The following is a 25,404-nucleotide window of genomic DNA, read 5'->3' on the forward strand; positions in this document are numbered from 1 at the left end:
AGGAAGGAGTACAGCAGAAAGGGATCTAGGGGTTCTAGTAGATCACAAGTTAAATATGAGTCAACAGTGTGATGCTGTTGCAAAAAAAGCAAACATGATTCTGGGATGCATTAGCAGGTGTGTTGTGAACAAGACATGAGAAATCATTCTACCGCTCTACTCTGTGCTGGTTAGGCCTCAGCTGGAATATTGTGTCCAGTTCAGGGCACCCCAATTCAAGAAAGATGTGGAGAAATTAGAGAAGGTCCAGAGAAGAGCAACTAGAATGATAAAAGATCTGGAGAACATGACTTATGAAGAAAGGCTGAAATAATTGGGCTTGTTCAGCTTGGAAAAAAGAAGATTGAGGGGGCACAGGATAGCGGTTTTCAGATATCTTAAAGGGTGTCATAAGGAGGAGGGAGAAAACTTGTTCTTCTTGGCCTCTGAGGAGAGAACAAGAGGCAATGGACTTAAGCTGCAGCAAGGGAAGTTTAGGTTGGACATTAGGAAAAAGTTCCTAACTGTCAGGGTGGTCAAGTACTGGAATAAGTTGCCAAGGGAGGTTGTGGAATCTCCCTCGCTGGAGATATTTAAGAACAGATTAGACAGATGTCTATCAGAGATGGTGTAGATAGTGGTCGGTCCTGCCGTTGGGGCAGGGGGCTGGACTCGATGGCCTCTCGAGGCCCCTTCTGGTCCTAGTGTTCTATGATTTCTGCAGTTTCAGTTGAATCAGGAGTTGAGAAGCTAAATGATGTTTGACTTGGTGTGATTATACTTGCAACGGATTAACACTGGGGTAAATCCAGGGACACAGATTCACAGACTTTAAGGCAGCAGGGACCATCGTGATCATCTAGTCTGATGTGCACATCGAAAACCACAGAATCTAGGGTGATGAGGTGATACCCACTAGAAAAAGCATCATGGTGGCTCTGGTCAGCCTTGCTGACTTGGCTGTTGACTCTCCAGTTGGTGGTGCAGGGCAGTGGGGGTGGCAGGTTCCCTGCTAGCCTCTGTGCTGTTCAGTTCCCAGGGTGTAGCTGGCATGTTCCTCCTCTAGCTCCTATTCATAAACTGCAATTTGCCCCAGTCCCAGCACCACTTCTGCTGCTCTCGTTGGCAAGGAACTGCAGCCAGTGGGAGAAATGGGCGCAATGCCTATGGACAAGGCACCGTGAGGAGCCCGCAGCTGCACCTCTGCCTAGGAGCCAGAGGGGTGGACATGCTGTTGCTTCTAGGAGCTGTTTGAGATAAGTGCTGTGTGTAGCTTGTACCTCTGACTCCTTCTCAGGCCCACCCGCTGTCCCAGTCCTGCTCCTCCCTGCCCTCTGAACCCCTTTGTGCCAGCCCTGAGCCCCCTCCTGCATCCCAAACCCCTCATACTCAGCCTTACCCAGAGTCTGTTCACCCCATCCAAAGCCCTCACACCCCAGCCCACTGCCCCAACCTTGATCTGCTTCCTGCCCTCCAGACTCCTCAGTCCCAGTCTAGAGCCCTTCATCCCTTCTCCCCTTCCCCTAGAGCTTTCACTCTTAGCAGGAGCCCTCACCCTCTCCCACACCCCAGCCCCTGAGATTGCCTGTTCCTTTAATTCTTCAGTCCAGTCCTCTTCCTTAATTTTTTAGTCTTTGCCCATTTGAATTGAGAACTCTAGCTGTAAACCTATTTTATGTATTCTGCCAGCTATCCTATCTAGGAATATTTGGGCCTTACCATTGTTAATAGCATTTACCTCCCATATTCAGAAATCTCAATAGTAAGTTACTTCATTAAAAATACTAGAGGACTCTCTCCATAACCAGATTGGATCCTGGGTGTCTATAGTAGACCCCAAACACTACCCCAGTTAAGCCTCTGTTACCATTCTTCCCCCAAGGCTGTGTCTACACTTGCATTCCTCTTTCGAAAGGGTATGAAAATGAGGGAAATCAAAAATGCAAATTGTAGAAAAATCCTCTTCTGAGGTGATTTATATGTCCCTGTCCATGAGCCGTGGTGTCTGTGTGGTTGCCCTGCATCCTGACCAAACAGCCTTTAAGCTGAGCATTTAAAATTTATAATCTGCTTTACCAGCAGTGGTGACATATTTCCCTCACAAACCACATCAAAATTAGATAAATTGTAAAGTATATTTACTGTCAAAATGGTGTTTAGATACACAAAATGGCCGCTGGAAAATGACAGTTGCAATTAATATTCGGCGGGCTATGAATATGTATGAAGTTATGGTTTGAAATGTTTCAAACTGATTGGTCAATTTAGAATCCTTATACATATGTAGTAGTCAAATGCCCCTTTGATACATTGTGGCACTGAGGAGGACCTAGCAGGCAGAAGTTGTCAAACAGGTCCACCCAGGCAGCATATATTCAGGAGAGCAGCCCTGCTTGGGGCATTCCGGACCAGACCTCGGAGGAGAGTAGACGAAGAAGAAAAAAGACTACAGAGAAGGACTGAGTTAAGAGCTGGACTGAGCCTGTAGCCGAACATCGCTGGCGGAAGAGCCGAAGCTGACCTGCGTGTCAGTCATCACTCGCTAGCCGCCGTGGGCCGACGAAGAACAGAAGAGTTCCAGCCAGAAGACCAGAAGAGCTCCAGCCTATACAGAGCAAAAATCACTAGTAAGGCTCCAGTTCTTTTATCCGGAGGGTTTGCCCGGCAGACCGCACCGCCTGAACAACGGTGCCCTGCACAGGGAAACCGCAGCAGCGACCCTGCCCTTCCAGTTACCGACCTTAGCTCGGGCCGGTGTCTGAAATATCACGGTCGTTCCTGAAAAGACACAGGAGGTTTTGTTAACCAAGCCGGTTTTCCTCCTGGCTCTCTTTTTCTTCCTTCCTCCTTTACTATCCGACCTGACACGGCTGCTGTACAAGCGCGCCGTGAGGGTCATAACTTCCTAGCTCGAAGAGAACTACAGGCCCAGCGCCTGGATTACAGAGCAGGAATAAGGAGGTATTTGTGGTCTGGGTTTAAGGCTAATATAAGTAATTAGGTGAGCAGTTAATGTTTTTATATAGTTTTGTAACAGAGAGTGGATTGGGACTTCCCCAAGTCCATGATCTGCATCTTATATTTTGTACCCCTTGTCTCTTTGTAAAGGCACAGGAGGCCAATGCTATTGGTCTAGCCTAAAACTATTACATGCACACAGAAGAATAGTTAGGCAAACTGCTTTGTAATTATAATCCAGAGCTATAAGCTGCCCCCTATTTAGGAGGGTAGAGCGGTCAGGGATAACCCTATATAGGGAAAACCCTGGTGTTCTTAGTAACCCTTTAAGGGTAATGAAGGTCTGCAATAAAGGGCTACCATAACAAGGTGGTCGAAATAGGCAGTACCGTTTTGAGGGGATAACCTTTAACTAGGAAAACCCCACCATTTAACTAAGGGGATAACCTCTCAGAAGGAAACCCCGCATATACTGGGCTCTCCCCTGCTTGGCCAGCAGGGCAACCCACTTAACTAGAGAATTGACCTAGCTTAGCGCAGGCAAATTCTTATTCTAAGTAAGATCTGCTCCCCGCGGTAGTCGGCCAAGGGTTGAGCGACCTGGTGAGCCTCAGGAAGATCCAGGAATAAATAAATACAATATTCAGCTCTGAAGTTATCCTTTGCATTTTACAGCACGCATCGAAGGCTGCACGGCCCGTCCCGGAAGCGCAGTAAGTAGCTAAGGGGTTAGATAGCAGTGCTGTTATAGCAGTTACCTATTGTTTAAGGCTATAAGCCAATTAGTATTCAAATCCTGTGCTTATTTTCAGAAAAACAAGGGTCCATATATTTTGTGTCACCTAGCTTACCATAATCCACACTTCTACTTTGTTAAATAAACCCTTTCTCCCTGTTTGAACCTAACACCTTGTCCGTATTTCTTCCTTGGGTAAACACACCGCAGCAGTGCAGTTCACACACCCTGAAACCCCATTGTGATTAGACCCACCGTAGACGGCGAGCAGGGTCGCGGGGTAAAATCCTGGGAGCATTGGTAAGGACTCAGTTTTACTCCAGTCCATTGCTCTGGTGTGAGTGACTTAGCCTAATCAATATTCAAATTTATTCTTACGTCACTCACATCCTCAATACAAATGAGGTGCAGATTTGCATATCTGGCACCTCACGTGCATATTCTTATTTCAAAATAGCTTCTTTCGAAAGAAGAAAACCAGTGTAGACTCTGCTCTTTTGAAAGTAAACCACATCTTTGAAAGAATCCTTCTTCTCTTTTTTTATGGGAAGAAAGATTCTTTCAAAGTTGGGGTTTACTTTCGAAAGGGCAGTATCTACAGTGGTTTTCTTTTGAAAGAAGCTATTTCGAAATAAGAATATGCACGAGGTGCCAGATATGCAAATCTGTACCTCATTTGCATTTTTGATTTCCCTCATTTGCATACCGCTTTTGAAAGAGGAGTGCAAATGTAGTCACAGCCCAAGTGTTTTTGACACAGTTACTTTTTTTCCCATTTCATCACTTCTAATTTCTTTTGTTGACCTTTTTGGTAATGTTCAATGTTATTCCATCAGCTTTGCATTTCTGTTTTTCCTAAACAGCACACACTGCTCAATACCTGTACACCAATCAAAACTGCTATCCCAACATGTTTCAATTACTCCTATAATATTTGGATTCACCTCCTGCACTTGCCTTTGATCCGCCAACTGCATTTTGTTACTTAGGGTCCTTGCATTGGTGTACGGATGTCAGAGTTGTTTCTGCTTGGCCTTACCCAGATTCCTTGCCAAATTAGGTTATAGTCATTTTAACTCTGGTATTGCTTTACCTGACTCTTACTGTCACTGATTTTGTCACCATATATAGTCCAGTTGGCCATATGCCTGTCTTCCATTGTTCCTCTCTCCATTGCACTGTTCTTTTTTATTTGATTTTCTATCCAATTGATCTTAAGGTCAAGCACAGAGATTATACAAGGCTCTCCCAACTGTCTCCCCGAATGAGTTTAAAGGTCCTTCAGTCAGTTGCACCAACCTCAGTTCCAGCAGTCTGTTACCCTCTCTCTTCAGGTGGACTCCCTCTGATGATGATTGCCTGTCAGTGGTCAAATATTCTACACAATTATATTTGTTTGCACCAATAAATACAGGAGGATCAGTGCCTCTAGCCTTATCTGATGTTTGTTATTCAGATGTCTTGAAACTTGGAGTAGTGCTTTGCTACTTTGAAAAAGTCACACTTCCCTCTTTGAATTTGAAGGCCTTTATGGTAAATTTGGACTACTCCTTAACTGCCGTACTGAATTCAAGACTTAGGATTTACCCTGCCTTGGTAAGCTTACAAAGGGTCAGGGAGACATATTTGTTGCACCCACCATCCCCCTGACGCCATAAGGAATCTTCTGGGTTGGTAGTGGAGCCTAAGCAAGTAGCATCACTTCTACAGAGCACTTCAGTACTGCAAGTCGCTGTTCACTTAGGGAGAGATACCTTGCCCAGCGGAGAAGTTCCTGTCAACATATTTCTGGGACTGTTCTTCTAGGGGAAATCTTCAGGAGGCTGTCAGGGCCTGGCCATGGGTGGCATGTGTGTGCTGGTCAGCTGCCAAGTTTTGGTTAGGAGATGAGTCTCTGTGCCAGGAAGTCAGATCAGGAATCAAGTTCCAGGCAGAGTTAGGGTCAGAGTGGTTCAGATACTGCAAGTTAGAGTTGGGGAAGTAAATAGCAAAGGTGAGGACAAACCAGGGTCAGGAGCCAGAGTCTGGACCAGGCAGTCAGTCTGCCTTCTTTCTTGGATATAAGGACTTTCTAATTTCAACACTAGCATCAACCAGTTAGTGGACTTGGAGGAGCCACCACTCAGGCCCTGCTGGCAGTATTTCCCCGAGAGCCAAGCTTTGAAGTCCTCCAGTTTAAATCTGGCCAAAGCTTCCAATGTTTGTGTGGCAGTGGCAGTGGCCTAGGACCTCCTAGGTTTTAGGTTTTAGTCCCATGTGTGCTTACACTAGCAGACTGTGCAGAGGCATAAGGCTTCCAGATAAGAGAAGTTCAACCTGTAGCACACTAAATGTTCTGTAGTGCACTTTGACAAACTGTTGTTTCATTTAGAACATTTAGTGAATAGCAGCAGAGGCCATGTGCTACTTACTAAATGTCAGACTAGAGCGTTGTAGATTTGTACCTTGTCTAGCTGTGTAGACAAACCTTAGTGTTTTTCACCTTAGTTGCAGAAAGTAAGTCCAATGCACCTCACATCAGTTTCATACTAGTGTAACTACTTAGAATTCAATAATTACTCTTGATTCATACCAATGAAAGAAAAATTAGTTTTTTTTCTTTAACAAAATTCACCTTAAATGGCAAATACAGGGAAACCTCTTGCTGATCTAGTAACTTCCTTCCCTCCATTTCTCAGCATGAAAAGTTTTTTATTTATAACTTCATCCCCCATCTGCCCTTTACCCGATGTTCAATCCATTTTGTGTTACATTTATGTCCATTCCGCTTCTTTCTTTAGACCTCAATCTCTGTACAAAGACCTTAATCTCTGATGTGGAACTTTGTCAAACACTGTCTGAATGCAAGCTATCTACTGCACAGGGACACAGTTAAAGACCTTTTCTCAGAGCAGAGGTACAGCTGGGCATGGAAATGACCATGTTTTGTTTCAAACATGTTTCGTAGCAAAATTGGATTATTTCAACACCCTCCCCCACTAAGACAATTATTATAGACATTGTTGCTTATTTATGTACATTTTGTTTTTGTTTTTGGAGTTTAACATTTATCAACAATGTTATTAAGCTAAATTTGAATTTAGAAGAGATATTTGGCTTCGTGTTCCATAGGGGTCTTGGCTAAGACGATTGTAAGATTCTATCATGGACTGTGCGACAGAGAAGAGGAAATAAGCAACAGTGCCTCTTGTCCTTAAAATTCACAAAGGCACAAAATTGTCAGTCTGGACTATCTGGTATTAGGTTCCAAATCCAGATTTGGGAATTTAGACAAGTGGCCTGCTTCTCAGAAATGTTCCCTTTGCTTAGGAGTCATGTTGTTGCATTGCCACATTCACTGCCTTTCAAGCTTAGCCTTTTATATCAGCTTAGTGCCCTGTGAAAAAGTGTGGTTTAACTATTTTTAATATTCTTTACATCTGTTGTTTTCTATTGAAACACAAATATAAGCTTGCAGAGATACAACTGGATGGGACAGAGCAATTATTTACATACATTGGGTGAATACCTAGAGATTACTTTATCTTATTTTTTAATACTCTTCAAGCATATTTCTGGTGTGCTTAGAGAGGAAAGTTAAAGTTGTAAGAGATTGAATTAAATAGTGCTGTGGTGGTTTTCCTCTCCCCAAACTTACCATTGTTTAGGAAGTAGCATGGTCAAAAGCATAGACCAAGGAACTTGCTGCTAGGACTCATATGGGCTGTTCTCAGGTCTGCACCTCTGTAACCTCCAGAAAGTCATTTAATCTTTTGATGCCTCAGCTCTTACCTGTTTATGAAACAAATATAAAGGGTGCAGAAGGACATAATTAACATTTAGGAAGCACTGAGAACTTTGGATGAGAGATGCTATAGAACTGTAACGAATATTACTAACTGGTTTTTCTTCACAGCATTTCCATTCTTTTCCTTCTGCTCTGTGGCTTTTCTGTGGTTTTTTCCACATTTCTCATGAACAATAAGGAGAAGTATAATAAACAATCCCTTTCACAGGCCTCCACTTCATCACACCCTGATTCCCTTCCCACACGCTCAACCAAACAAAGACAAAACTTTGAGAAGCTGCCTTTTCCGAGACAGAACAACAAAAAATATGAACCAAAAGAAAATAAGGCAATGTAGAACATTTTCATTACTCATCGACGAATGGTTCTTTGCAGTATTTCCAGCTAGTTTTTCTTCCACACCTACAGGAGCTTGCTTGCTCTCTCTCCAAATCCCCCCCTTGAGTCTAAATCCTACTGATCGTGATTCAGCCCACGAAAATATGTTGCATGTTGCAAGTGGAATTTACCCTTTGACTTTTAGCTCCCCCTCGCCTATGACCAACAAGTATTGTTTTCACTTGTTTTCCTTTTCCCTGGTGAAAGCTGCTTTTAGCTTAGAGAAAAGTCTCTTGACACTGTAGCAGAGACAAATTCCCTCCTTTCCTTTTCATGAAACCAAAGGGAAGACAAAAATATGCTTTTCCCCACTTCAGATTAAAAACTTCTCTCCCACATCCACTCAAAACATCATTCCAGGCTTTCTTTGTGAATGGGAGTGTACAGTCTGGTGCATTAAGGATGAGTGTGGAACTCCTGAAGTTTGAGCCTCAGTCAGGATTCCCCACCACACACACAAATCCAGGGAATGCAATAATGCATGATGTTTTCTACCTATCTGTGTACTCACATGGCCATTGACATGGTAGTATTTGAGTGCCTCACAGTCATGAATGGATTCTGTCCTCACAAGACCTCATGGATAAAAGGAAGTACTAGTCCTTTTTACAGATTGAGGCACAGGACAGATTTTGTGATTTGCTTGTGCTGGGAATTGAACCTAGATCTCTGGTGGTTCCTGTTCACATTTTTTTTCTCTGTCACTGGGACATGTGACTGAGCTACTTACAGCTAGGAGGGGCAAAGTGAAAGCGACTTGGTCTCACCTTTCTTACCCTGTCTAATAATATGAGAACAAAGAGGCATTTGAAATTAAAGTGCAGTCAATTTAGAACAGATAAGAGGAAATGTTTCTTTGCATATCCAGCTGTAGAGTTCACAAGCACAATGGGTCATCAAGTCAGATACAGTCACTGATTTTAAAAAAGGGTTTGGATAATTTTATGGCCACTAATAAAATTTGTAGCTATACAAGATAGAGTAATTATAACGGTAATTAAATCTCATGCTTCAAGATATAAACTGATTGACGGTGAGAAACAGGAAAAAATATCCCTTATGTAAAGTAGAATGCAATTGGCTACTGTATTTATAATGCAACAGTTACTGGCTGCTGTAGGCATGAGAATCTGGAACAGATAGGTAAATGGTTAGAGCTTTCTGCTTTGAATCTTAACTAAACAATGAAACTGAATACCTTCTACAATGGGAGAAGGGGGTAGCCACTAGCAATTTGGGGCCTACTGTTTTCTTCTGCCTACCCCACTCATCCCTCTTTTTAAAAATATTCTAAGACTGTCACTGCAATTTATTTCCACTTAAAACTTCAGTGGAGTCACACAATTATGCACTGAAATAGCATGTTGCAATTCTTCTTTAAAATGAGACTGGTCTTCTGTAAAGCTGCGTGAAACATTTCAGATACACAGGGAAAAAAGTTTTTTTTTTTTTTTTTTTTTAAACCATCACTTTTTGTAATACAGTGGGGGAAAAAGCCTTCTTCATCTGATGTTGTTTTATCAGTATTGTGCAGGCATGAGAAAGTGGGGGCTGTAGGAAGGAAACTATAAACTGAGGAAAAGCCAGAAAATGAAAGGAAGAATTCAGCTAAATGTTACTGGTGAGCTGGGGATGACAATTTTGCCTGACCCCATGAGCGATGGAACTGGGGAGTGAGGAATGCTAGTGAAAAAGGGCATCCTCATTCCACACCCTGTGCACAGCCCTAATTGTCAGTCAGAATCTAGCTCTCTGGGAACAGTGTTCCTTGAGCCAGGCAATGTCTAACATGCTAATGCACGGCTCAGGGCCTTGGCAACTTGAGTACGTTTCCTTTGTGTTCAAAGATGGGTATGATTGGTGTTGAGTTAGTTTACAGGTTGCAGCATAACCTAAAAAACACTTATTGTTCTTTTACACCTGTTCATAAGTTTGATTTGAAGAGCAGAGTGAAAAAATGGCACAGCGTCTGAACGCTCCTTTTTTTCTTTTTCATTATAGTCCGTCAGCGGTTGATCTTTTTAGCTTCTGAATGTAGTCATGTTGGATCAAACTAATGAAAGGATTAACAGATAATAACATGAAAAAGAATACTAATTTTGTTTCCATGATCTTTAATTTACAGGTTCAACCTCTGAAATCTTTGACTCTTTGGTATGGCAACATCTGTGATCTGGTAGGACCAGAGAGCCCTGGAGCTAGCTGCGGGTCCCATGGCAGAAGCCCCAGCTAGATCCAGGAAGTCAGCAGGGGCTGGGTCGTGGTGGCCAGAAAGCCTCTGGGGAGCCATGTCTGGGGGTGGACCACCAAGGGTGGGCCACTATGGCTGCGTGGTCAGGGGCTGGAAAGCTGGGGATCAGGGCTTGGAAGCCAATGGCAGCTGGGGAGCAGGGGCCTCACCAGGGCAGAAAGCTGGAGGCTTGGGGGCCAGTGCCTGGGAGCAGAGCCCAAGAGCAGGGCCTCAGAATGGGGCCTGCAGACAGCAGGGGAGCATTGACCTCCCTTGGTCTAGCAAAATTCCTTGTTCTTCTTCGAGTGTCCCCGTGGGTGCTCCACAATAGGTGACGTCTTGGTCGGCGCCGCAGATCGGATCTTCCAAGCAGTTTCTGCCGGACCGCGCATGCGCCGGCGCGCGCCGCTCCCTGGCGCGCTCCTGGCCATGTGCGCGATCCGGTCCCCGCCAGTTCCTCTCAACCGCCGTTGGCTGCAGACGGAATCCGACTAGGCTAAAGCCACATAGCGTATTCAACGACTTTAATTGTTTTCTCTTTAAAGTTTTCAGTTATTTAGGCTACCATAAGTAGCCGGTTGTTATTTTGTGAAAAAAAAAACAAAAAAACAAACAAACAACAAACAAGCTACGGAGGGACAGCTCAAGCCAGTCCCAGTAACAAGCGCCGGAGGCCGGGAGCTAGGGCCATCAGCCCTCCTGCTGAGGCAGGCCATCGGACGGGGAAACAGCACAAAGAGGGTGCTAAGTACCCATAAACAAACTCAAAGACTCACCAACAATGTCCTCCTCAGGCTTTAAAAAATGTGAGTCCTGCCGAGAGGCGATGCCAGTGTCCGATGGGCACAGTCTCTGCATAAGGTGCCTGGGGGAGTCCCATGTGGCACAAAAATGCGCCTTCTGTGCAAAATTAACAACAAGAGCACGGAGAGACAGGGAGATGAGGATTAAACTGCTGCTTCTTGACAAGGCCCTCCAGCCAGACGTGCCGGAGCGGCCGCAGCAGGAGGGACCCTCTGGGGCCCTTAGAAGAAAAGCTGCCTCCCTCACTCCATCAGCGCAAAAACGGAGAAAAGTTTCTCCAACCCGATCCCTGCCGGCAGCAACGGTGAGCGGGACGGGAGGAGCAAGCAGCCCCCAGCCGCAGCAACAGCTGATCGGCGGCGGCACGGAGAGCCACGTGGAAGCGGCTCAGCCTCCGATGATCAGCCAGCCGCCCCGCACCGCAGGCAGGGCGGCGGCTAAGCAAGCGCTGGTACCGGCGGCACCACAGGCAGCGGCACCGACCCCCGGGGAACCGGCGGTGCAGAGCGCGCAGGCACGTAGCCTGCAGGCACAGAAGCACTCTGCACGTGCGGCACCGCCTTCGAGCGTGCCTAGCACGGTGCCGACGGGGCCGGGATCCCCCGCCCATCAGGGGGCGGAGTTACCTCCCTTAGGGAGGGGAAAGGCTGCACACAAGAGGAGGCACTGCAGCCCCTCTCCAGACAGGGCTGTGGAGCTCTTTTCTCACAGCCCTCCGCTCATGTTGCAGACTCCAACCAGAAGGCAGGGGTCCCCCCTAGCCTACCCGGAGCCCCCTTCTCCTTTCCTGCAATCAGCCTCCCCATGGCTGGCACCACCCTCACCCTTCCTGGGATTTGAAACGCTGGACTATTATGCAAAATCGCTCTCTCCAGTGTCTCGACGATCCCCCTCTCCCAGACACAGAGGGTACGTGCAAAGGGAATGGTCAAGGTCACCTTCCCAGGAACAGTGCCTACACTGCCATGGTCATCCCTACCACGTGGGGCATGGACACCATCGGCAATCTACCAGGGAAAGATCCCCACATACTACCTCGTACCCCCGAGGGCAATCGCAATCGGGGACAGAGACTCAAACGTCCCAGGGGGGACTGGCCGTAGACCCAAGAGATTTTCCCTCGCATACCTCCAGCGAGAGGGCGCACCATCACCATCAAGAACCGGAAGGGTCCAAAGAAATGTACCCCAGCGGTTCCTCGTTTTCCTCCCCGGATGAGGCCACGGCCTTAGGGGACGTCCATCTTAAGGACGATCTCAAACAGTTTCAGGAGCTGTTTAAGAGGGTAGCTTTCACGCAAGGCATCCAGACAGCACAAGTGCAAGAGAAACATCATAAGCTCCTTAAAAATTTGAGCTCCCCGGCCTCCTCCAGAGTAGCAATACCGCTTGATGAAGCGATCTTGGAGTCCGCCACTACCATATGGCAGACCCCTGCAACTATTCCGCCTGTTCAAAAGAGAGCGGATAAGAAATACTTCGTGCCGGCGAAGGGCATGGAGTTCTTGTTTAGCCACCCCCAGCCAAACTCCTTGGTGGTGGAGTCCTCGCAACAAAGACTAAAAACATCTCAATTTAAAACAGGGGGAATGGACAGAGATGCCAAGAAGCTAGAGCTGTTCGGCAGAAAGGTCTACTCCTCCTCCACCTTAACGTTGCGCATGGCAAATTACGCAGCGCACTTGGCGAACCATAATTTTGACAACTATGCCAGATTAACTTCCCTCATGGACTCGCTTCCAGAGGACAAAAAGCCGGTCCTCAAGGCCATAGTGCAAGAGGGCTACGCGGCTGCGAGGATGGAAGTTCAGATTGCTTTGGACGTTGCGGACACGGCAGCACGTTCCACAGCAACTGCAGTGGTGATGCGACGGGAGTCCTGGCTCCAGACCTCGGGTATACCGAGAGATCTGCAAGCGAAGATAGTCGACCTTCCCTTCGACTTGCAGAAGCTGTTTGCTGAATCAACTGACTCGGTCCTTCATTCCAGTAAAGATTCAAGAGCCACACTCAGGACCCTGGGGATTTACACCCCTCCATACTCAAAGAAAAGGTACTACCCACAGCAAAGGCGGTACCAGTACCAGCAACAGCGCCCCCAGTATCACAGGGGTTACGAGCAAGGGCGGCATCAGCAGCACCAGCAGTACAGAACCCCCAGGCGACGCTCACAACAGGGCCGTCCGTCCTCGGGGCGGGGCCAAAGGCCACAAGTTTGACATACAGATCCAGGGCTGCGCCATCACCACCATTGCACAAGATCATCCGAAACGGCTTTTTCACCATTGCCTCCGACCATTCTACGACCAGTGGCAAAGGATCACCACAGACAAATGGGTGCTGGAGATCATAGCCACGGGGTACGCCATCCCCTTCCAGTCGCTCCCGCCGCCGCGACCCCCACCCAAGCCCCACCCTCAGGAGGCCTCCCATGTAGCCAGGCTCAGGCAGGAGGTGGCCCACCTCGAGTTCTTAGGGGCGGTGGAGAAGGTGCCAGAGCAACTGCAAGGGAAAGGGTTCTACTCTCGGTATTTCCTGACGGAGAAAAAGACAGGAGGCTGGAGGCCCATCTTAGACCTTCGTGGCCTCAACAGGTATCTACGCAAGCAACGTTTTCGGATGATCACGATTGCCTCCATCCTTACAGCACTGGACGATGGAGACTGGTTCGCAGCCCTCGATCTACAAGACGCGTACTTCCACATAACCATCCATCCGGCTCACCGGCGTTTTCTCCGGTTCATGGTGGGCAACGAACACTTCCAATACAAGGTCCTACCGTTTGGCCTTTCCTCGGCCCCCAGAGTCTTCACCAAGACCTTGGCAGTGGTGTCAGCCTACCTGCACAGACAGGGGGTGTTTATCTTCCCGTATCTGGACGACTGCCTGCTCAAAGGGACCTCGAAAAGGGAGGTCCTCCGCATGATACGCGTCACAGCAAACACGTTCTCCTCACTTGGCCTGGTTATCAATCTGGCAAAATCAAAGATAGACCCCTCACAGGACATAGAGTTCATAGGGGCTCGCATAAACTCGGTCTCGGCGAGAGTATACCTACCAGAGGCTCGCTTTCGAGCCATCGGTTCCCTCATGCAGGTCATCACCTTCAGCCCTACAGTGCCGGTCTTGACGTGCTTGCAGCTGCTGGGCCACATGGCAGCGGCGACGTTTGTGGTACAGAACGCCAGGTTGCACATGCGCAGCATGCAACACTGGCTGGCAAGTGTATACAAGCCGGCAGTACACACCGTTCACAGGGTGGTGTCGCCCTCACCTGGGGTGCGCGAATCCCTGCAATGGTGGGTAAACCCCGGGAACTTGCTAACAGGGGTACCCTTCCATCAGCCGCAAATATCGGTTTTCCTCACTACGGATTTCTCCCTCATAGGGTGGGGAGCGCACATGGGCGAAGAGGTGGCTCAAGGACTGTGGTCACCCACGGAACAGTCTCTACATATCAATGTTCTAGAGCTCAGAGCAGTGTTCAACGCCTGCAAACACTTTCGAGACCGTATACGAGGCAAAGTCGTCGGGATCAGTACGGACAATACCTCCACCATGTTTTACATAAACAGGCAAGGAGGAGCTCGATCCTGTACCTTATGCGCGGAAGCAATCCGCCTATGGAACTGGTGCATCGCCCAAGATATAATCCTGAGAGCCTCATACTTGCCGGGCGCGCACAACGTGAAGGCAGACCAGTTGAGCAGGCGTTTTGCGCTCACCCACAAGTGGCAGATCCGTCCCGATCTACTACGGCCGATTTTCCACACATGGGGGTTTCCCCAAATAGATCTGTTTGCCACTCAGCACAACAAACAGTGCCCACGATTCTCCTCCAGAGCAGGGCTGGGCCGGGGATCCCTGGGGGACGCGTTCGCGATCCCGTGGGGGGGGCCCCCTGCTTTACACGTTTCCCCCCGCAGTGCTGATCCACAAGGTTCTGCAAAAAGCCAGGAGAGAAAAGGCTCGGATGATCCTGATAGTCCCAACGTGGGATCGCCAACAATGGTTCCCCCTACTCCTGCGCATGTCGGACCGCCCACCGATGCCTCTTCCGGTGGCGCCGGATCTGCTCACGCAAGCCCAGGGGTCCATAGTGCATCCGCACCCCCAAAGCCTGCGACTGCAAGCGTGGCTAATCCATGGCTCAGCTCCCTAGAGAGCACATGCACAGTGGAAGTACAGCAAGTCCTAGAAAGTAGCAGGAGGACTTCCACTAGGAAAACCTACAAACAAAAATGGACTCGCTTCATGGCTTGGTGTTCTACCAAGCAGCTGGCCCCCCTTTTGGTGCCTATACCTACAATTCTAGAGTATTTACTGGACCTCAAGAGAGCAGGACTCTCGCTATCCTCGTTAAAGGTCCACCTTGCCGCCATCTCGGCGTTCAGACATGAGGATGGGGGGCACACGGTGTTCGCCCACCCTATGGTTACCAGGTTCCTCAAAGGGTTGGTAAACCTCTACCCCCCTCGGAAACCGATTCCACCCTCGTGGAGCTTGGACCTGGTGCTTACCACACTCATGGGACCACCGTTCGAGCCCTTGGCCACGGTTCCCCTTCGCCTCCTTACAATAAAGACGACCTTTCTTCTTGCAATTACGTCGGCTCGTCGGGTGAGCGAGCTTGCGGCAGTCATGGCAACGCCACCCTGCACTGTCTTTTCCAAGGAGGCGGTAACCATACGGCTGCATCCAGCCTTTGTTCCCAAAGTTTCTTCCGAGTTTCACATCAATGAACCTATTGTTCTACCCTCGTTTTATCCAAAGCCTCATACCTCCAGCGAAGAGGCGCGCCTACACCTCCTGGACGTGAGGAGGGCGCTAGCCTTCTACGTAGACAGGACCAAGTCCTTCCGGAAAACGGATAGACTCCTAGTCTCCCTCGCTCCCAAATCAAAAGGAGACGGTCTCTCATCGCAGAGAATTTCAAAGCACATTGTATCCTGCATAAAAATGTGCTACGAGCTCAAAAAGACTCCTTTGTCGGCCACTCCCAGGGCTCATTCCACCAGGGCGGTGGCAGCATCAACAGCCTTTTTCAAGGGCGTTGCATTGAAAGACATTTGCAGAGCGGCGACCTGGTCATCCTACGACACCTTCGCCAAACATTACGCCCTTTACAGGGTATTCCAAGAGGATACCCGTCTCTCCGCAGCGGTCCTCTCGGGGACCAGCTGCACTTAATCCGATTACCCACCACCTATCTTGGGTTACTGCTGGGTAGTCACCTATTGTGGAGCACCCACGGGGACACTCGAAGAAGAAAGAGAAGTTACTCACCGTAGTAACGGTGGTTCTTCGAGATGTGTCCCCGTGGGTGCTCCACTTCCCGCCCATCCTCCCCGCTTCGGATCTCTGTTAGTGTTTTGCAGGGGCACCCGAGGCGGTTGGTCGAGGAACTGGCGGGGACCGGATCGCGCACATGGCCAGGAGTGCGCCAGGGAGCGGCGCGCGCCGGCACATGCGCGGTCCGGCAGAAACTGCTTGGAAGATCCGATCTGCGGCGCCGACCAAGCCGTCACCTATTGTGGAGCACCCACGGGGACACATCTCGAAGAACCACTGTTACTACGGTGAGTAACTTCTCTTTCGGGGCTGCTCAGATCCCATGGGTGCCAGACCAGATATTTGTTTTTGAATTTTAGTGATAAAGTTCTATTTTTAAGCTTTTTTTAACTCTGTGTGTGTGTGTGTGTGTGTGTGCGTGTGTGTAAACTGTTTTTTTTCTAATCATATTACAAATAAAATAAAACCAGACATCTGATGTGATTCCAGAATTGTGTTGCTGTCACAGCGAGCTTGGGTGTGTCTGTCTTGTAACTGGAAAGTGGTGTTGCAGTATGTGTCGGCCTATCTGAGGTAGCTTGCTTCTGACTAGCATGATAAAATTGCTCAGTGAAGCGGAGGTAGCAGGTGTGGTGGCATAGAGTACCCAGCAGAGTTGTATTTGAGTCACTAGCTTGTGCTGCTGCCTGCTTTGCTATGGCTTCTTTGCTCTTTGTAGTGAGCTATCTAGATCAAAACTAACTCAGGTATGCTCCTTGATGGTTGTGTAGAAAATACTCTCAGTTCACACATCATGGCTACACCTACACCAGCCAAAAACGTCGAAATTGCCATGCAAATGGCCATTTCAAAGTTTACTAATGAAGCGCTGAAATACATATTCAGCGCCTCGTTAGCATGCGGGCGACTGCGGCACTTTGAAATTGATGTGGCTTGTCCAGACCGGGCTCCTTTTCGAAAGGACCCCGGCTACTTCGAAGTCCCCTTATTCCTATGAGCAGATGGGAATAAGGTGACTTCAAAGTAGGCGGGGTCCTTTCAAAAAGGAGCCCCTGTCTGGACGAGCCACGCGGTGGCGAGCCGTGTCAATTTTGAAGTGCTGCGGTCGCCCGCATGCTAATGAGGCTCTGAATATGTATTTCAGAGCTTCATTAGTAAACTTTGAAAAGGCCATTTGCATGGCCATTTCGAAGTTTTTGGCTAGTGTAGACACGGCCCATGAGATACAGCCAACACCACTGTAATTCTACACCAGTGTAACTCATTAATTGTTACACTGTTGTAAAAATATAAAATTGTGGTTAGTGAATCAGACTCTGAGAAATAGGAAAAATAATGGTTAAAATGTGTTTCTTAATGTTCCACCAATGAAATATGTCCAATAATTCTTTTGTGAGAACTGCCTATTAGTGGTAGAATACAATAGTTATTTTGAACAGCATATCACTCAGCTCTTTAATGTAGACCCAGACGCAGTTCATTTATGGACATGAAGAGTAGCCGTTTAAAAATCAGCAGCTTTGATGAAAGAGAAGTGCAGTGGGTTTCAGAGGACCTTAAATGTGATCCAATTAAAAAATCATCCTTGGCTGCCTTTGGGAGTTGTGCATGAAAATGAAATATAATTCTGGATCTAATCAAACCAGACGGCAGCAACAGGTGAAAAATAAATGGGATAATACAATTTGCCATGCTGTATTTTCATGTGCCAATATTGCTGAGTTCATATCTTATTCTATTAGAGTTTAGCTTATTTCTTCTTCTTTTTATATCACTTTATTATAGAAGATGCTACCCTGTGTTAGTCACTTACTAGATAAATACAAGAAAACTGCTCGCCATTTATTGGTTTATCCATTATCTCAAACATAGGATAGAGTAGTCTGATTTCAAAGTGACAGCTGGTGGTGTCTCTTCCTGATACATGTTAATCCAGTTTTTATTATGGAAAAATTGCCTGTGCTTTCATACAGCGGAAGGGAGTTGCTAAATGTAATCACTGAGGAGGAAACCTTAAAATCTCACATGTAAAAGTCTAAAATTGAACAGTTTTCTCACAATGGGGTAGTATACTGGAAAAATTAAGGGACAGATAATTTATAGTGATGAACTGTGCAGTTGTTTATAAAAATATTATGGTGCTTTTTCCATGTAAAAAGTAAATTAAAGCAAGTGTTCAGTGCTTCAGTCAGTTTGTGTGGTGTTGTCTGTAGTTTTGTGAAAATGGACAAAAGGGCACAAAACATTAGATGCAGCCAAAGAAAATCTAGCATAACCTGGGAAGGGGCAGTACATAAAGGTGTGCCATTACTTCTGAGTTCTCTCTGGACTAAGGGGTTACCAGGCATAGGTAAGAGCATCCTTAAGGAACCTTGCTTCATTAGACCCTCACAAAGTGTTAGGTGTACAGCCCATGTTTGAGATACAGGGTCTGGAACCACAAAGGGAGTATGTGCTTTCTCCATAGGTTCAGGTACTTAAATCCCAGATTTAGGTACCACTGAGGATCCAAAATCTCACTGCTCCATTGTCACCTATTGGTGCCTAAACACACCTGATTCCTACATTTCTTCTGTAAAGCTCCCTCAGGATGTAAATTTATACCTCTGGGCTTGTGTACTGCTGCATGAGGCAGGTGTCCAGGCTCTTATCTGACATGTAAGCCTTGGTGTGCGTGGAAATGGGAGGGGCAATAACAATCTTTGCTGTGGGGCTCAGTATGATAATTGTGCACAGATCATGTCTAATTCCAAACAGAGAGGCTGAGGTGGAAGAAATGAGGGTTATAATCTAAGGCTATGTCTATACTAGAGAGTTTTGTTGGCAAAACTGGTGTTTTGTTGACAAAATCTGGGGAGCATCCACATTTCCAAGGCATTCTGTCAACAGTAAATTGACAGAACTTGGCATTTTTGTTTACAGTGTTCTGCTGCTCCCCCATGAGAAAGCAAGTCTGGACAGTCCATGGGACCTTCTGTCAACAGACAGGGCTTCCAGGACGCGAAGCTGTCTGCTGTGGTTGGCCGTTCTGTCGACAAAGGCCAGGTAGTCCAGCCACTCTCTGTCAACAGAGTGGATTGCTCTTTTGATCTGCTTTGCAGTCTGGCTTCAATCTGTCAACAGAAGTTTTGTTGGAAGATATCTTCCGACAGTAACTTCTGTCAACAGATTGTGCTCTAGTGTGGACATAGCCTTTGCGGTGGGAAAAACCCTGTTCAAATGGTCTTTATCAGGCAGAGGAGGGATCAGAACCCAGGCTTCCCACATCACAGTTGAGTTGTTCTATCGCAGTGAGAGGGTCAGAGTTTAGGACATCCCTCTCATTAGCATCTGCTAGTGACTGGATCAGATGGCTCCCTGCCCTGCATACTGGCTTTTGTGGTAGTAACAGAGAAGTGGATGTGTTAGTCTGTATCCTAACAAAACAAAAAAGCAGTCATGTAGCACTTTAAAGTCTAACAAAATAATTTATTAGGTGATGAGTTTTCGTGGGGGCAGATTGACTTCTTCAGATCTGGAGAAGCAAGTCTGCAGCATGAAAACTTATCACCTACTAAATTATTTTGTTAGTCTTTAAAGTGCTACATGACTGCTTTTTTGGTTTTTGTGGATTCCTTTTTCAGATGCTTGTTTCTCACTACCATACAGGAAGTCTGGGCACCTAATTCTCTGTTTGTGGATTCCAGTGGTTTTTTTTTTTTTTTACAGTACCTATGAGTTTGGCATTGCAGTGAGTAAATCCCTTTGTGGATCCAGGTCTTCAGATTTAGTGTGAGATTTTCACCAGGTATCTGAGATTTTCTGTTGTATTGAGGAATATCCTGCAGCACAAATGTAAAGAAATGCTCCAGAATGTCTTTCCTCAACAGGGAGAGATTCTGATCTCACACTCATGTGAGTGAACCCCTGTACATGACTAAATAAGGTGTAAGCCCAAAAATTAAGCTCTGAGAAATGATGAGGGCAGGAATTTGACAGTAGTAAATAGCCAAGTTTGGTATTGGTACCATTGCCATTTAAAAGTTTTGAGCTCCATCCTCTCTGTCAAACCCAAATCCTGACAATCGCGAGACTACTTGTATAACAGAAATAAACAGCTCATTGGAATTTTGACTCATATCGGTCATAAAAGGCCACCGAGTGGTTTCATTATATTCTAACTAATAAGCACCTCAATAAAAATATTAATGCAATCACTACATGATGCACCAGCATTTCAATTCTCCTGGTAAATGCATCCTTCCTCCCTCAAAATACAAGGTTTATATTATTATAACTATACTAGTTGGTGCTTTTTTTGTGCCGGTACTTGTCAGTACTGAGTACTGGTGCCTCAGCAACTAGCCATGGGATTGTCTGGGGAGAAGGAGTGGTGAGCTGGCTGAATACTGGCACCTCTCTTTTTTATTATTATTTTATTATTTTACAAAAAAGACTGATTCTAGTCCATCTTTGATTTAAAAGTTAAGTGTCTGAACTAAAAGTCTGACGTGCAGAATTGATATTGCTGTGGTGGCCAAATGCAGATATGCTTACTTAGGCCTAGAGAAAAAGCTCTATCAAAGGCCTCACAAAGGATACCAGTTCCTCAAATGTGTAATCCGGAAAGCTTTGTAGGCACTTTCTGTTCATCATTTGAAATAAAGACTAATTTACAAATGGAAGATAATGTGGTCCAGAGGTTGCAGCATGGAAATGGTAATTGGGATGTCTGGGTCTCTGTTTCTGATCTACTCTACTTTTCATGTATTATTTACCTTGTTTATGCTTATGTGGTGGGAAGACTGTTACAATGTAGTAACTACCTCAGATGGGTTTTATGAGGTTTACTTGTATGAATGAATTGCTTATAAACATGCTTCTGTGATGATGAAAAGTTTTATGTAAATGATGATAGAAGAGGTATGTACTCAGAGTACTGGCCATCAGGTAACTGAACAAAATAAAATGATAGTTTAAGAGTTTTCCTGTACTACAGTTGAAAACTGAGCACTATCTTCTGTTTTTTTCTACTATGTGATTCTAGTCTGCTCTTGTGTCAGTTGTTTATCTCTTGAAAATGTCAATGGGAACTAAACACACAGATCAAGATCTACCATTCAAAGTGGAGGGCATGTAAAAAATAGAAGGCGTTTGTTAGGATCCAACTCTGACTCCACTTACACAAAACACTGTTAATAGATGAAAGAGATCTATGAAGTGGTATCCTGTGAGTCAAATTCTGCTCTGTTGCACCTGTTGTTTTTGTTGGGGTTCATGAGTTAATTGAGGCTGCTAAAATATTTGGCAGAATGTCATAAATGATACCATTAGATTTAATTTTAGATAGCTTGTGGCTGCCATGAAGCACCATTCTTCATGCTTACAAGGAAGTATATTACTTAGTGGAATGAACTGTCTACTACAGTCTCCCTAACTTACACCTTCACTGTTGCAGTTTTACAGCATTTTATTGTTAATAAAGTCAATTTAAAAACATGCCAGATAGAGAAATAAAGAGGTTGTGAATACAAGATGTGCTAAATTAATATTTAAAATTAAAAACAACCATGCCAGTCAAAAATCCATTTCGAAGGTTGGGGAGAATTTGGTAAATGAATATAGTATGTGCCCATTTGTGTCGCTGTTCTGTAAAGTGGAGCTCCCCTTAAGAATAACATTGGTTCCCGCTGCGGAGCACTGCCTGCAGGCGTGTGTGGGAGACGGTATAGTTTTGGGAAATAGAATCCACACCCATTCTAATCATAGGTGAGGTCACTGATCTATAGTAGAAACCTTGTCTAGCTGTGGCTCTAGATTATGGGTGGGAATAATGATTGCTGTCCATCAGTGCTATTGAGGCAGGATTCCCTGTTACCCCACTGTGTGTGACCTCATTCATCCCTAACAACCCATCAAGGAGACAATCTTTCAAATGCCCAGGCGACAGAGAAGGCATATATAATTCCTGGGGCTGTCACACAAAGGTAAGTTAAATTTATTCTCAACAGACAGCTGACAAAAGAATGAATGTCTAGGTAATGTGAACATCCTAAGATTTTACGTCATGTACATCATGCTCTGCTAAGCAGGGAAGAGTCCTGCATTTCTTGTGCACGCAATTTCCACAGAAGCTTTTAGACACTTTGGGAGCATCTGAACTACAGGGCAGGGACCTGCATGCAGTTAAGATTCCAAATATGTTCAGTGATCACATAGTAATTAGTCCTTGGTGAAGCTGATCATTTGTTTTAATAAACTATATTTCACTAGATAAAAAACATTTCAAGTCAGTTTCACCATTGTTAACAAGTGGGATTTAACAAATACAGGCATTACTTCAAATGTTTTAAATCTCCATTTAAGTTAAATTTCATTATCTTTACCTAATATGTGTTTTGTATGGGGGCCCCTCATTGTAAGTTGCTATGCTGAAAGTCATTTCACATATATGTTGTTAATTCATGAAAGCAGATTCATTGTAAGTTGCACTGATCTGCACTTACATCGGTTAGGGGTCAAGGGAATAAAAGCCAGGAACATAGCTGAGCTTTGTGGTGGCCAGGCAGCAGGCACTGTAGTGCAGGGGCCCTGAAAATGAGAGCTGAAGTTATGGAAGACTGGCGGGAACTGGTGGGGAGCTGTCAGGTAGCTGGGGGAGCTTTGGGGAGCAAGCAGGGAGCTGGGCGGGGGATCAGTGGGGAGCTGGCAGGGATAGGCAGGGAGCCTGCAAGCTGCAGTGAGCTGGCACGGAGCTACTGGGGACAGATGGGGAGCCAGCAAGCTGCGGGGAGCTGATGGTGACTGGTGGGGAACCGGCTTACTTTTTTCCATTTATTCATTCATTTTATTATTTATTATTTATCTGTTTGTTTGTTCTATTTATTTCTATTCTATTTCTATTTATTGTTTTGTTTGTGGGTTATAGGTATGTTATATGTACCGTGTGTGAACTGTATGTGTTGGGAACATATCTCAAACTTATTACATTATTCCTTATAGTAAAATGTAATGTAAATGTAATGTAAAATCCCTTTTTAAGTTATTTCACTATAAGTTGCATGTTTAGAAACGTAACCTGGACTTATAATGAGGACCCCCCTGTATCAGGGACTATTGTACATAGTGAATATGTGATGCTTCCTTTAAAAAGAGAAACTCGATTCTCTAAATGTGTTGGCTGGGACTTTCAAAGGGCCTACCTCCTGTTGACTTTGAGTGAATACTGACACCTAACTATTTTACGCTCCTTTGAAAAGCTGAGCATTTTGTAACCTTGAGTATATGTATTCAACAAAATAGGGTGCCCTTCGCAACAAATAAATAGACAAACCCATTGGTTTTTCCTGAAAACTGAAATAGCTAAATAACGGCTGCGTGCTAAACTGTGTAGGTCCAAGGCTGATAATTCATTAGGTTTAGCAACAAGACTGTAGGAGGGAAGTAATCTGGGTCTTTCTTCATTTGTCCCCAAAATGGCTGAGTTGTGTTTCACTGGCTCAGTGTAGTTTGTGAGTTAGGTGATGTTTTTTATGGATGGATTTGGTTTAAATGTAGTAGTGTGCCAGTGGAGGCTTTCAGTTATAGAATACAATGCTCTGTCAGCTACTTAGTCAGTTGACTAGGCCAAGTTTCCATAGTAAAGATAAGAAGTTTGCAATAGAGTCATTTGTTCCGCAGAGTTGGAGTGGTCTTACATTAACTGTGTCTGACTATGTTTTCAGCTTTTTAGTGCTCTTCTCTCCTCTTGCATAATAAGCAAGTCAGGGAATACCAATACATTAGATGATTAATTAAAATACTAGGGCTCAGTCCTGCTCCCATTTAACTGTTGTCCTCTGTGGGAGTATGGACAGGTCCATTAACTGTAACTCTAGAATTATTATGAGATTTTAAAAAAACTCAGCTTTACACTGAATTTATTGATAATGTTTGAATTAAATTTGGATGTTCTTATTAGAACACAGTTATTATAATATCTATAATATCTTTTTATTCTATTTACTTGTAACTTTAGGGATACTGAACCCATTAATTGTGAAGAAATAAGTGTGAAGTTTGAGACTTTTAGAACATTTCCCCCGAAACAGTCACCATTTATATTAGCCAGTTTGTAATTGCTTAGTATAATGCTTGGTGCTATAGATTCTCTGTTTTAAATGACAAGCCTCTGTATGGGGTCCCATCCATTTGTGTGCAGTGTGACCTACAATGGAAATTTCTGTAGTGCAAACATAGGACTATTGCACCTTAGTGGACATGCCATTGGTGGTAGCTGGAAATCTTGTGTGTTGAACAGGTAGGCCCTGAAGAATTTGGGAATAAGCATACCATTTTAAGGCACTGGACCTCTGATGGGGATTAATGACTGTCTGGGAGGAGCTCCTAGTGTGAGGCTACTGTTAGGACTATTACTTCTGAAGGAAATTCCCCATACTAAGGTTGTTACTATTATATGGTGAAGTGTTAGAAAGAACGGAGGCATAGGAATATGTGCCGAATAGCTGTGGTGGGATACCCCTTACTAAATAGCTATGTTGCGCTATCTCCCAGTGTGGACCTCTTACTATTCATTGACTGACTCTGGCTTTCTCTACACTTCTAAACTTAAAGTGCGGCGACAGCAGCGCTTTAAATGGGAAGTGTGGCTACGACAGGAGTACTGGGAGAGAGCTCTGTCAGCACCCTGTGTAAGTCACTTTCATGAGGGAAGTAGCTAAAAGAGCTGGGAGCCTGGTTACCCTGGTGCTTTACAGTGCTGTAACTTGCTGTACTCAGGAGCAGGGAGAAGATCACATTCCTGAGCCAGATGGTTGCAGGGCAGTAAAGTGGCAGTGATGACTTAGCTTTTATGTGGTTTAGGAGTGGATTAACTGAAGCTGCACACAAAGGCACTCAGTGTGGAATCAGTGTCTCCAAGGAGGGAGTTAGTGTGGAATAGCTATTCCACAATTATATCCCCAGGAACTCCCTTATGGACAAGTCCTTAGATGTGAGTGTATATTTCTAGGAGAGAAAGAGAGAGAAGGCTGGCTGAAGTACTTGGATGATCACCTGTGTTTTTTGCAAAGTGACCGGAAATGGAGGCACAGATAGAAAAGACATGATTTTAATGTGCCATCAGGCCTGGCCCTAGGGCAAGGCAGTTGACTTGTACTGTGCACCTTAAGGGCCCTGTGTTCCAATTGACTATAGCATCCACTGCCCACTGGGTAGGCCCTGCTGTCAGGGTGCCACCTTGGGCCCTGTCTTGGGCATAGCT

General features: G+C 45.6%; 1 long non-coding RNA gene across 3 annotated transcripts in view; it reads right to left on the minus strand.

Annotated features, from left to right (window-relative positions):
• Positions 1 to 1,937: 1,937 nt before the first annotated feature.
• LOC142017089 (uncharacterized) overlaps positions 1,938 to 25,404 on the minus strand; it is a 57,554-nt gene continuing 34,087 nt past the window's right edge. For 2 of the 3 annotated variants that reach the window (XR_012646436.1, XR_012646434.1), the window contains 3 exons: positions 7,311 to 7,444; positions 4,973 to 5,032; positions 1,938 to 2,584 (listed from right to left, as the gene is read on the minus strand). This is a non-coding gene — a long non-coding RNA (uncharacterized LOC142017089). Of the gene's footprint in view, positions 2,585 to 2,719; positions 2,758 to 4,972; positions 5,033 to 7,310; positions 7,445 to 25,404 lie in introns of all 3 variants that reach the window. The other variant, XR_012646435.1, reaches the window with a different exon arrangement.

The sequence above is a fragment of the Carettochelys insculpta genome, chromosome 8 (assembly GCF_033958435.1).
Source record: "Carettochelys insculpta isolate YL-2023 chromosome 8, ASM3395843v1, whole genome shotgun sequence".
Taxonomy (NCBI): Eukaryota; Metazoa; Chordata; order Testudines; family Carettochelyidae; genus Carettochelys; species Carettochelys insculpta.